General features: G+C 46.7%; 1 pseudogene; it reads right to left on the bottom strand.

Moving 5' to 3' along the window:
* Nucleotides 1-962: 962 nt before the first annotated feature.
* LOC148591217 (uncharacterized) lies at nucleotides 963-4,364 on the bottom strand (annotated as a pseudogene).
* Nucleotides 4,365-10,410: the final 6,046 nt, after the last annotated feature.

Here is a 10,410-nt window from a genome sequence, read left to right as displayed (position 1 = left end):
ACTGAGTGGATATATTCTTAAAGCCGTTGTCGGCGTTCTACTAACATGATGTTAACCTTCTCTAGCCGACTCTTGACAAACGGCATGAGCTTATTCAACATACAGGGTCCAAAGATTAGCAAGGTGGATATCAGGGTGGTTAGCCACAGCGAACCGGTGAACCAATTTTTGTACTAGCTGCGTTTGAAGGCATGGCACTGAAAACTGGTGACTCTGTAGTTACTTTTGTACTAATCGCTCAAGATTGTTCCATCTGTTCAAGTACCCATTTAAAGGGCTGATGTGACTCTACTTGTCCTATAGTGACAAGCTGCAAAATTAAGATAATGCAAAGGCATCGTGGTCCCCTCTTGCGGAGGCTGTTTTGTTGTTTTCTGGATTCGATCGGCGTGGAACTCGCAGGCTCGGGCGGGACGTCTGTCACCGGGGCGTACGGGTTACGGGGGCGTCCGATGATCCGGTCCTGTGAACAGAAACTCACAATTTTCATTAGTTTTATTTTGAAGGTCTGGTTTAATAGACTTAAGCGGGCACCACTTGACTCTGCCATCTTTCCTGACAGCGACCTTTGGGCTGATCTTGGCATTGGGGGAGCGCTGCCAGCGAGTCCCCCAGCCAAGGGCAGTTTGCTGCAACATGGCCTGCCTGGCCACATTTAGAACATGTCGTTACGTTGGCTATTGCGGCATGAACAGCCGCCTGAATTGGGGTCAGATGCTCTTCCTTTGCAACATGCTTAACCATGTCTGCAATACTTGCCGCCATCGGCAATGATCGCAGGATTTCTTTGGTTGCCGAATTGCATTGTTGGCATAAACATTCCGCTACGACCGGGCTTTTTGCCTCTGTGGGCAGGGACGAAGAGTCGACCGCTGTCTGAAGGCGATCTACAAATCGTGTAAAGCTCTCGCTTTCACTTTGCTTTATTGAGGACCATGGTGATGGTCTGGCAACAACTCTACAGGCTGTGCGAATAGCTTCTCTGGCCGCACGAGTAGTTTTCATAACCTCATGGGCCCGCAGGCCTTGGGCCTGTGCCTTGGGCGTGATCATTGTTGGATCTTTACCCATTAACCGCTGCAGGCTGGAGCCGTGTAATGGATGATTTGCCCCAGTTACTTGGGCTAAATACTTTGTACAGTTGTCTTCCCATTCTTGTCTGAAAACGATCATCCCTGCTCCATCAAAGATTAGCCTACAAGTTTGTTTTATATCAAATGGGAGCATATCGTCCCCCCCGAAGATACCATCTATGAGGGTTGAAACCATGGCAGAATTAATCCCTTTATCCGCAACTGCCTTAACAATCGTTTGCACATCCTTAGGGTTTATCGGTGAGTAGACCCTCTGTTCTGCCTCCGTCACCCGGACTGGGAACGCTAGCGCGGCCGATGCGGCCCACTCAGCACACGTGATCTTTATTTCTCTCCAGTCCGTGAGAGGAGTTTCTTCCTTTCATGGTTTTTGTTTAATTCGAATGGGAATATTTTGGCTTTTAGTTCTTTGGCTCTTAATTCTGTTTACCTTCTTTTTCTCCTTTCTTAAGTTTGAATCAGTTGTGGGCCACTCGTCCTCACTAGTGTCCGAGCCGGAGCCAGAGCCGGAGTCAGAGTCAGAGCCGGAACTCGACTGACTGGTCACTTCCGGGCTCCGGTACTTTTTAGTTGGGCTCCGGCCCCGCCTACTCCCCTTGCGGGCGGGCTCTTCTCCCCTCCTTGGCTCGCCCTGCCTCCTACTCACGGAGGCGCGTTTTTTCAAACGGCCGCTCTGATTGGTTCTCGGCCCGTCACTCGGGCCTCCCTCACCTGACCGGTCACCCCCACCGCTTTTCTCCTTCTTGTTGTCCTCCCCCACCTGCTTATCTAGCGGTTCCTGTCTGTTCCCGCCGGGAGCATCCTCGCCCCGCCCTTCTCCTTGAGGCTCAGCGCCATTTTGGGGGGCATAGGGCGGTGGTCTGACCCAGGTGTCTCCATGGTCTGACTTCTTTTCGATATTTCTGGCTTCCTCGGCTAGCTCGCTCCAAACAGATTTCGGCTGTTTTTGCTCCTCTGTAAGTGGGACGGGGTTCAGGGATTGAGGGGGCGTATCGCTCTCATGCTGACCTTTAGGCTCAGCAGAATTGCCATCATCTGGGGGGTGCAGAGTCTGTGCAGCTGCCCCGACTCCCTTTTTCGGGGTGGCCAACAAACAGTCCTGTACCGCCGCCCAGGTCTCCTGCTCTTTCATAGCTTTCTGCAACGCCTGTACAACTTTTCCCCAAGCCTTAAGGTTTTTCCCACAACCCGAAGACATCGTCTCCTCGGCTAACGCCTTAGTACATTTGTCCCACACATCAGAGTGGAGAATATCCACCGGCTGGTCTATAACCTTAATTTTTAAAAGCCTCGCAACAGCGAGAGTAAAATCTTTTGGCTTACAATCAATCCCCCAATATTTATGCAATTGCGACATGACCTTCACAAGGGCTTCCATCCTCCTTGTTCGTCCGGGAGCGTCCTCCTCGCCGAGCTGGTCCTGCCGCTCCGGCCGCCGTTCTCCCGTCCAGGCGATGCTCCCGAGTTTCGGCACCACTTGTTGCCGCTCAAGCGGCGTGGCGACCTGGTTCAGGAACGGCACGGCGACCACCCTCAGGCCGCTCGGGCCATCAGCACGCTGACACCAGTGTGGTAGACGGCAAATGGCGTTTATTGATGGGTAGCAAGGTGTTATATAGCTAAGGTTTACAACGTCACATCCGTCTGCTTACATCATAAACTAACACTATTGGCTATTAGGGGCTCTACCTTTCCGTACAGCGCGGTATCTTCCGGCCGCCGGACCCTAACTGTCTGTAACAGTGTAGTAATCTGCAACACGCAGCATGAATCTTGGCTCAGCATAACACTTCCCTTTGCATGTACTTTCCAGCCTGACTGCAAATGGGGCTCTGCGCTTCCTCCAAATCCTAACTCCATACTAGCACTAATGGGCAACTGCAGCATTTCGGCCGAAAAAAACCACCAACCCTGTTTCTCACTCCAACCACAAAGTGTGCACAGCTTGAGTCTTGACACAGCATCTCACTTCCCTTGGCATGCCCTTTGCAGCCTCACTCCAAACGGAGCTCTGTGCTTCCTCCATCCCCTAACTCCATACTAGCACTAATGGGCAACTAGAGCATTTCGGAAGAAAAATGACAACAACCCTGTTTCTCACCCGAACCACAAAGAGTGCACAGCATGAGTCTTGGCACAGCAGAACACTTCCCTTTTTCACTCCAACCACAAAAGTTGCCAGGCATGACTATTGGTGCTGCTTCACACTTCCCTTAGGCATGCCCTTTGCATGGGGCTCTTGCTTCTGCATGCCAAGGGAAGTTTGAAACTGTGCCAAGACTTATGCCTTGCAAAATTTGTGGTTGGGATGAGAACCAGGTTTGTTGGTGTTTTCCTGCCGAAAGAAATGCTGGAAGTGTGCTTTAGTGATAGCATGGAGTTCGGAGATCTCCGGAAGAAGCTTCGGAAGAAGCGCAGGGCACCATTTGGAGTGAGGCTGCAAAGAGCATGCCAAGGGAAGTGTTCTGCTGTGCCAAGACTCTTGCTGGGCACAGTTTGTGGTTAGGGTGACCAATAGGGTTTTTCGTGTTTTGCTGAAGGAGATCGACCCAGATTACAAGATACAGACTCAATGTGAGTTTTCCATCTTGCTCTGTTTATTAACCGAGGTATGCAAACATTTATACCCTACAGGTATCCAGAGGCTCTCCCAAGCTCACAGGATTGGATGCTGGCCGTTGCTTAGCAGATTGCTAGACTGCATTTGCATGGCCCAGTCACAAGCTCCCTTCCTTAACTGGTACGGGCAAGATTCCGCAAGTTGCTTGCTTAGAAACAGCGGCTTCCTTATTCCATCTTGGTCAAGGACAGGTCATTGCCACCTCCCTGTACATTACTTGACAAGCTGCGGGTTGTACATCCCAAGATGTCCCCCATCAGCCAGCCACTCTTCCACAATTCCCCCCCTTTTTTTTTCTTTTGCAGCAACCAAGCCTTGTTAGTGAGTGAAAACATCATGCATTTGATACAAGAAAACGCGCGGCTAAGGATTCATAACACAAATAGCAATACAAGCAAGAATGTTAAACCTGTCTTTAGTAATGAGCATGGCCAGCCCCCAAGCTCAAGCCAGTCTGATAGCCCATTGAGACCAAAGAGGTCGATGTCCTTTTGGGTCTTCTGGGTGTGCTCCGTCAACTGTTGGATCTGCTGGTGGATTACCTTAGAATGGTCTTGTGGATCCATGCAGCACATCCCGTCGAAGTCTTCACAACCGTGCCCGTGGGCCAGTAGCAGGAAATCTATGGCTGCTCTATTCATCCAGTACATTTTTGCAACACTGCCTAGCTACATGCGTAGTTACATTGTTATTGGTTACACACAGCTGTCCTCGTGTTGCACCTTGCGAAAGAACGGACTCAGTCTGGGATGCAGAGTGAGACAACTTTATTCTCAAACCCACTTCTTTTATACTCTCTTAACACAAGTGTTGCAAAGATTACAATCAATCAGCATCTTGCCAGCCGTGCAGTTGTGGTTATCTTCGTTTCCTTGCTTTGTTCCTCATCTGCTGACAAGACATTCCACATGCTGTTGTTGTCCTCCTTTTCCTGCTTTGCTCCTTGCTGATAAGACATTCGTCCTTGTGGTCAATCGTCCACTACCAAGGCATTCAGCACTTCCGTCTCCAAAGCGAGCCTCCACATCTCCCCCTTCTTTATTTGTTTGTGGTATTGCCATAGCTGTTTTTAGCTGAACAGCCATAACTTGGCTAAAGGATCAATCAATCAAGCACTGAACACATAATAAGAAACAAGGCAGATACACTAACAATAAATGAAATACAGTTAGTACAACATATAAGTAGTGCAAATGAACAAAATACAGTTAATACAATAATTAGAAACTTTGCGTTAATATGGCTAAGCAAAAGATTGTTTAGTTTGTTGCATTTACTCCCATGGTTTGATTCCAACAAGCATAACAGTGTCCTTTTCCCAAGGTCGCTCCACCAACACTCTCGAGTCTGTCCTTGAGATTCCCAGATCTCCCCCTTCTTTATTTATGAAGAATGCTTGTTTCAAGGCACGGTCTATTAAACACTGAATTGTTTTTAACAAACATGGGATACAAATTAAAAGGCAAACAAAGATTATCAGGCACATCAAACCTATTTGCAATGTTCCCTTAATCCACGCAGTTAATCCTAAATTCCCCAAAAGATTCCCAAAAATATTGAAACCATTGCCTTGACATAACTTCTGCACTCCTTTTTGTAAATTTTCAATGCTTTTATGGATGGATTCCAAATGGTCAGATAAATTATACTTCTTTCCATTTGGCCCATCCATCTGTATAGTTAAGATACACACAATAATCCATTTTTACTGATCCTAACAAATCTAGCTCTTGGGGCTCTATATTCATTTTTGGAAACCATGGGACCCAATTATTCCACTTATCAACTATGTCAGTTGCTTTATCACTTATATATGGACGCCTTTCGAGGGGAACCTGCCAATCATCAACAGGTTGTCCTACCAGACAGGTTACAAAAGGATTTCCTGGACTAGATAATGACAAACACAACGTGTCCTGTTCCGTTTGATTGGCCAGAGTTACCCATATGTTAGTTTTAGGCTGGGGTGGCATCCACTGCGGTGTGGGTGATGTCATGGTGCAGATGATGATGATGATTGTGATAAAAAAGGCTTGATCCATCAAGCAGGTACTCTTCTTGGCCCTGAGCCTGTAGAAACACAAGCATATCCTCTACCCCAGGTTATTAAAGGAAAAGGCCCTTCCCACTGATTCGTCTATGGGTTTTTGGCTACAACCTGGGCTTTTTCCTGAACTTTGTGTTGTCTGTGTGAATCAAAATGTCGGTATATAGGGGGTCCCTCTTCTGTCCAGTGATTTAAAAAATTCAACACATAGCAAGCTTTTGCTATGCGTTCCTGTGGGGATAACCCTACGCTCCCCTTTTTTTGTTTTTGTAGCATATTCTTAAGGGTGCCATGTGTATGTTCAATAATCGCTTGGCCTGTGGGTGAATGGGGGATACCAGTGATGTGTTGGATTCCCCATTGTTGAAAGAATATTTGCGGTTTTTGTGCTATATAAGCTGAACCATTGTCAGTTTTTATAGTTTTTGGCACTCCCAACATTGCAAAGGCCATCATAAAGTGTCGACATACATCTTTGGCCTTCTCACCTCTATGTACAGAAGCATAGATACAGGATGAGAAGGTATCAAGAGAAACATGCACATATTTAAATCTGCCAAATTCAGGGATATGAGTTACATCTGATTGCCAAATTTCAAGCGCAGAAAGACCGCGAGGGTTTACTCCAATGGATGGTACTGGTAAAATGCGTTGGCAGTCTGGGCATGACTGTATGATTTGTCTAGCTTGTTCCTGAGTCAATTGGAACGACCTCCGTAACGCTTTTGCATTTTGGTGATAAAAGTCATGTGACAAACGTGCTTGTGCAAAGTGATCTGGTAGAACTACAGCTCCTGCAAGGCTGTCTGCTTCAGCATTACCTTCGCTAATAGGTCCAGGCAGCGAGGTGTGCAAGCGTACATGTTGGATAAAGTACGGATAAATCCTTCTGTTTAATAGCCATCTGAGCTTCCAGAGAAGCGCAAAGAGGGTCTCGTTTGAAAACTCTTTTAAAAAGGAGTGTTCTAATCTAGAGACTAACCCTGCGACATAGGCAGAGTCTGTTATAATGTTAACTGCAGAGGGCCATCGCGTAAAGACGCGGACGACCGCTGATAATTCCACTATTTGTGGTGAGCCTGTGACAACATGTACGTCGCTCTCCCAATGCCCTTCATCATTTTTCCAGACTACAACTGCACGCCCTGTCCTACCTGAGCCATCAGTAAATACTGTAAGAGCATCAGGTATTGGCGTAAGGCTCAAATAGGAAACCGGTAATAGAGAAAGAGAGTTAAAAGACTGTATGATTTTATGTCCTGGAAAGCGGATACTTATTTGTCCTGGATAATCTGCCAAGGCACACTGAAAAACACAAGACTGGTGAGTCAGAAAGGTTAATTGTTTTGTACTGAGCGGTAAATAAATAATATCAGGCTCTGTGCCATCTAGAAACATCAAACGCTCTCTTCCTTTTTGAATAACCATCGCGATCATATCAATAGCAGTTGTGACAGTTTTTGCCAAAATTATGAGGTAGAAACACCCGCTCTAAGATTATTAACGGACATGCATCCTGTGGTATCCATTGTGCTAATAGGCCATAAGGTTGGAAGCTAGAATAAAAAACAAAAAGACTGACAGGATAGTTCTGCTTTTGTCTGTGAACAGTCTGAGTGGCTAATTTGTTCACAACTTTGTCAAGTGCAGCTTGTGCAGGAGGGGTAAGCTTCCTTGGGGATGTCAAACTCGTATCTCCTTCTAAAAGCTTAAATAGAGGATGAAATTCCTCCGTGGAAATCCCTAGGGAGGGACGGATCCAGTTAATGGTTCCCAAAAGTTTTTGAAGACCATTTAAAGTTTTTATGTCTGTTTTTAGAGTCAATAATTGTGGTCGAATTTGATGATCAGAAATTCTCCATCCTAAATATCGCCAAGGCGGAGTTTGCTGTACTTTATCTTCTGCAATTTTTAATCCTGCAGCCAATGCTGCTCGCGTAATCTGACGCAGAGCCTCTTGTGCTGTTTCCTTTTGCTCTGCAGCAATCAATATGTCATCCATATAGTGATAGATGAGGACGTTGTTGAAACACTTCTGTACTGGACTTAAGACTGCTGCCACAAATTGTTGACATAATGTAGGACTATTTTTCATGCCTTGTGGCAAAACTTTCCAATGATATCTGTTATGGGGTTCCATAGCATTGATGGAAGGTACAGAAAATGCAAACCGAGGTGCATCCTGTGGTGCAAGTGGAATGGTAAAGAAACAGTCTTTCAAATCTATTACGATCAAAGTCCATGTTTGAGGTAACATCGCTGGAGAAGGGAGTCCAGGCTGTAAGGCTCCCATATCTTCAATGACCTCATTGATTTTTCTAAGGTCATGTAACAATCTCCAGGAATTATTTTTCTTTTGAATTACAAAAACTGGTGTATTCCAGGGGCTTGTAGTAGGAACTATATGTCCAGCTTGCAATTGTTCCTCTACTAACTTGTGTAACTGCAGCAGTTTATTTTGTGGAAGGGGCCACTGATCCACCCATACCGGCTTGTCTGTTTTCCAGATCAAGGGTTGGACCTGCTGCTGGATAGTAGCCCCTAAGAAAAATCCGTACTTAACTGCATGCCCCACTGACTCAAACAGTCTCTCCCCCATAGGGCAACGGATCCAGGCAATATAAATGGTCTAATGGTTGGGGTTCTTCCTTCCGGACCAATAATATTTATCAGGCTTTCGCTTTGCATTGGGGTACTCTGCCCACCAATTCCCGAAAGCGATGTATGCGCATTCACCAGGGGTAAACTGTTTGGCCATTGCGAGGCAGTGATGACTGTAACGTCCGCTCCGCTATCTAAAATTCCTTGTGCATTAAACTTTATCACTCCTGATTGTAGTATACAGGATATCTGTGGGCGGTTCATAGTTATCTGTTGAGTCCAGAAAATCTCTGGTTGTCCCGTGGACCCAAAAGAGCCTATGCCGCGTTTAGTTTTTGCAGCATTTGGTGTCTGTGGTAAAAAGTATACTAGTTGTGCTATTCGGCTCCCCGCTGGCACAGTACAGGGTGGTATCGGAGTCCATACCATTTCTCCTTTGAAATCTGCATTGATAACTGCAGGCAACACAAACAGCCCTTGTCTTGTTGTTGAAGATCACCCAATTAACAGTGCTGCTATTCCTCGCCGCAGGGGGCCATGGACACCAGTTGGAATTAGCACAACTAGATGTATCAGTAATTAGCACTTCTATTGTGGTGGCCAGGTCCACCCCGGCGCTGCCGCTTGTGCTGGCGCACAGGTGGCCACTGCTTCCCAGTGAGGCCGCTCTGAGGGGTGATTTGTTGTCACAGCGCAACCCCTCGCCGCGCTGCGCTTGAAGTTTCCCGAAGGGGCTAATGGTTGACCTTCCTTATCAAATTTTGATCGACACTGATTAGCATAGTGTCGTCCTTTGTGACAGCGCGGACATATTCCAGGCGCTCCTCTGTTTACTTGCCTTTTTGGACAGTATTTACGGATATGACCAAATTGGCCACAAGCAAAGCATGGATTTTTCATAGACATTGTTGCAAACGCCTCGGCCATCAGAGAGCATTCATACAGTTTAGAGCCGACATTAATGCACGCCTTCAGCATGTCATCAATAGTAGGATCCTTTAGTGTTCGTAAAACTCTCTGGCAATCAGGGTTAGCATTCTCAATTGCTAGTTGTTTAAAAATGTAGTTTTGTGCTTGTTCATTATCAATTTGCTTCTCCAGAGCCTCATTAAGCCTATCTAAAAACTTCATGTAAGGCTCATTCGCATCTTGTCTTATGGTAACAAAAGGCTGTCGTTGTTTACCACTCTCCGCAATGGCGCGGAGAGCAAGTGCCTTAACTTGCCGCAGGCCCTCAGGGGGGATTTCTGCTTGTGCTGTTGTGGCACTGTGGTCACCCTCCCCCATTAGCATGTCCACAGTAACAGTCCGTAAAGGACCTCTTTTTGACTGGCACTGGTTTTCCTCCCCCTGAGCTCGAGCAAGCTCTCTCATTTTTGACTCCCACATCGTATATTGCATATCAGTCATAATCAGGCGAAACAAAGTTTTAAAATCGTGAGGAGTAAAAACCGAAGTATCACAAAGAGATTGTATAAGGTGGTTGGTATATGGTGCGCCAAGGCCATGATCTGTCACCGTGCGCCGCACGTCCTTAATAAGATTGTATGACAATCCTTCCCAGCACGGATTCTGGTCTGGCGCATAGATAACGGGGAAGGCTTTCAGCATGCTCACATCCCCCGCCTGTTTTGCTCCTCGTTTTTATCATGCAGATCCAGGGAGTATAGGTCTGGCTCCTTTCCAGGGTCAATAGGACCGGGTCAAAAGGATCATCGTCCTGGTCATCAGGTGACTGTACCGTGAAGGCTTTTGCAGCGCATTTTGTTTCCTGATTCTCATCAGGACATGATTGAGGTAATGGAGGCGCGGAGGGGATGTCAGGAGCCCCAACTCCGTCATTTGCGTTCAACTGCGACCCACTATGAGATTTCAATATTTCGAATACAACTCGCCATTGTGGCAACAGGCCAGCAGCAGCCTTATCACCGCGAGTGGCACAGTCCCATAATCGGACCCCAATTTGGTCCCACTTCTCCGTATCAAATACGTTCTTACTGTTCACAGAGGGATCGTTTTTAGAAGCCCATGCAAGAACCTTTTGTAGA

This window comes from Tinamus guttatus, unplaced genomic scaffold (assembly GCF_059628265.1).
Source record: "Tinamus guttatus ecotype Peru unplaced genomic scaffold, ASM5962826v1 Tinamus_guttatus_pri_ptg000919l, whole genome shotgun sequence".
In the NCBI taxonomy this organism is placed as follows: Eukaryota; Metazoa; Chordata; class Aves; order Tinamiformes; family Tinamidae; genus Tinamus; species Tinamus guttatus.
Note: the sequence above shows the minus strand (reverse complement) of the source record. Positions and strands in the feature narration are given on the sequence as shown.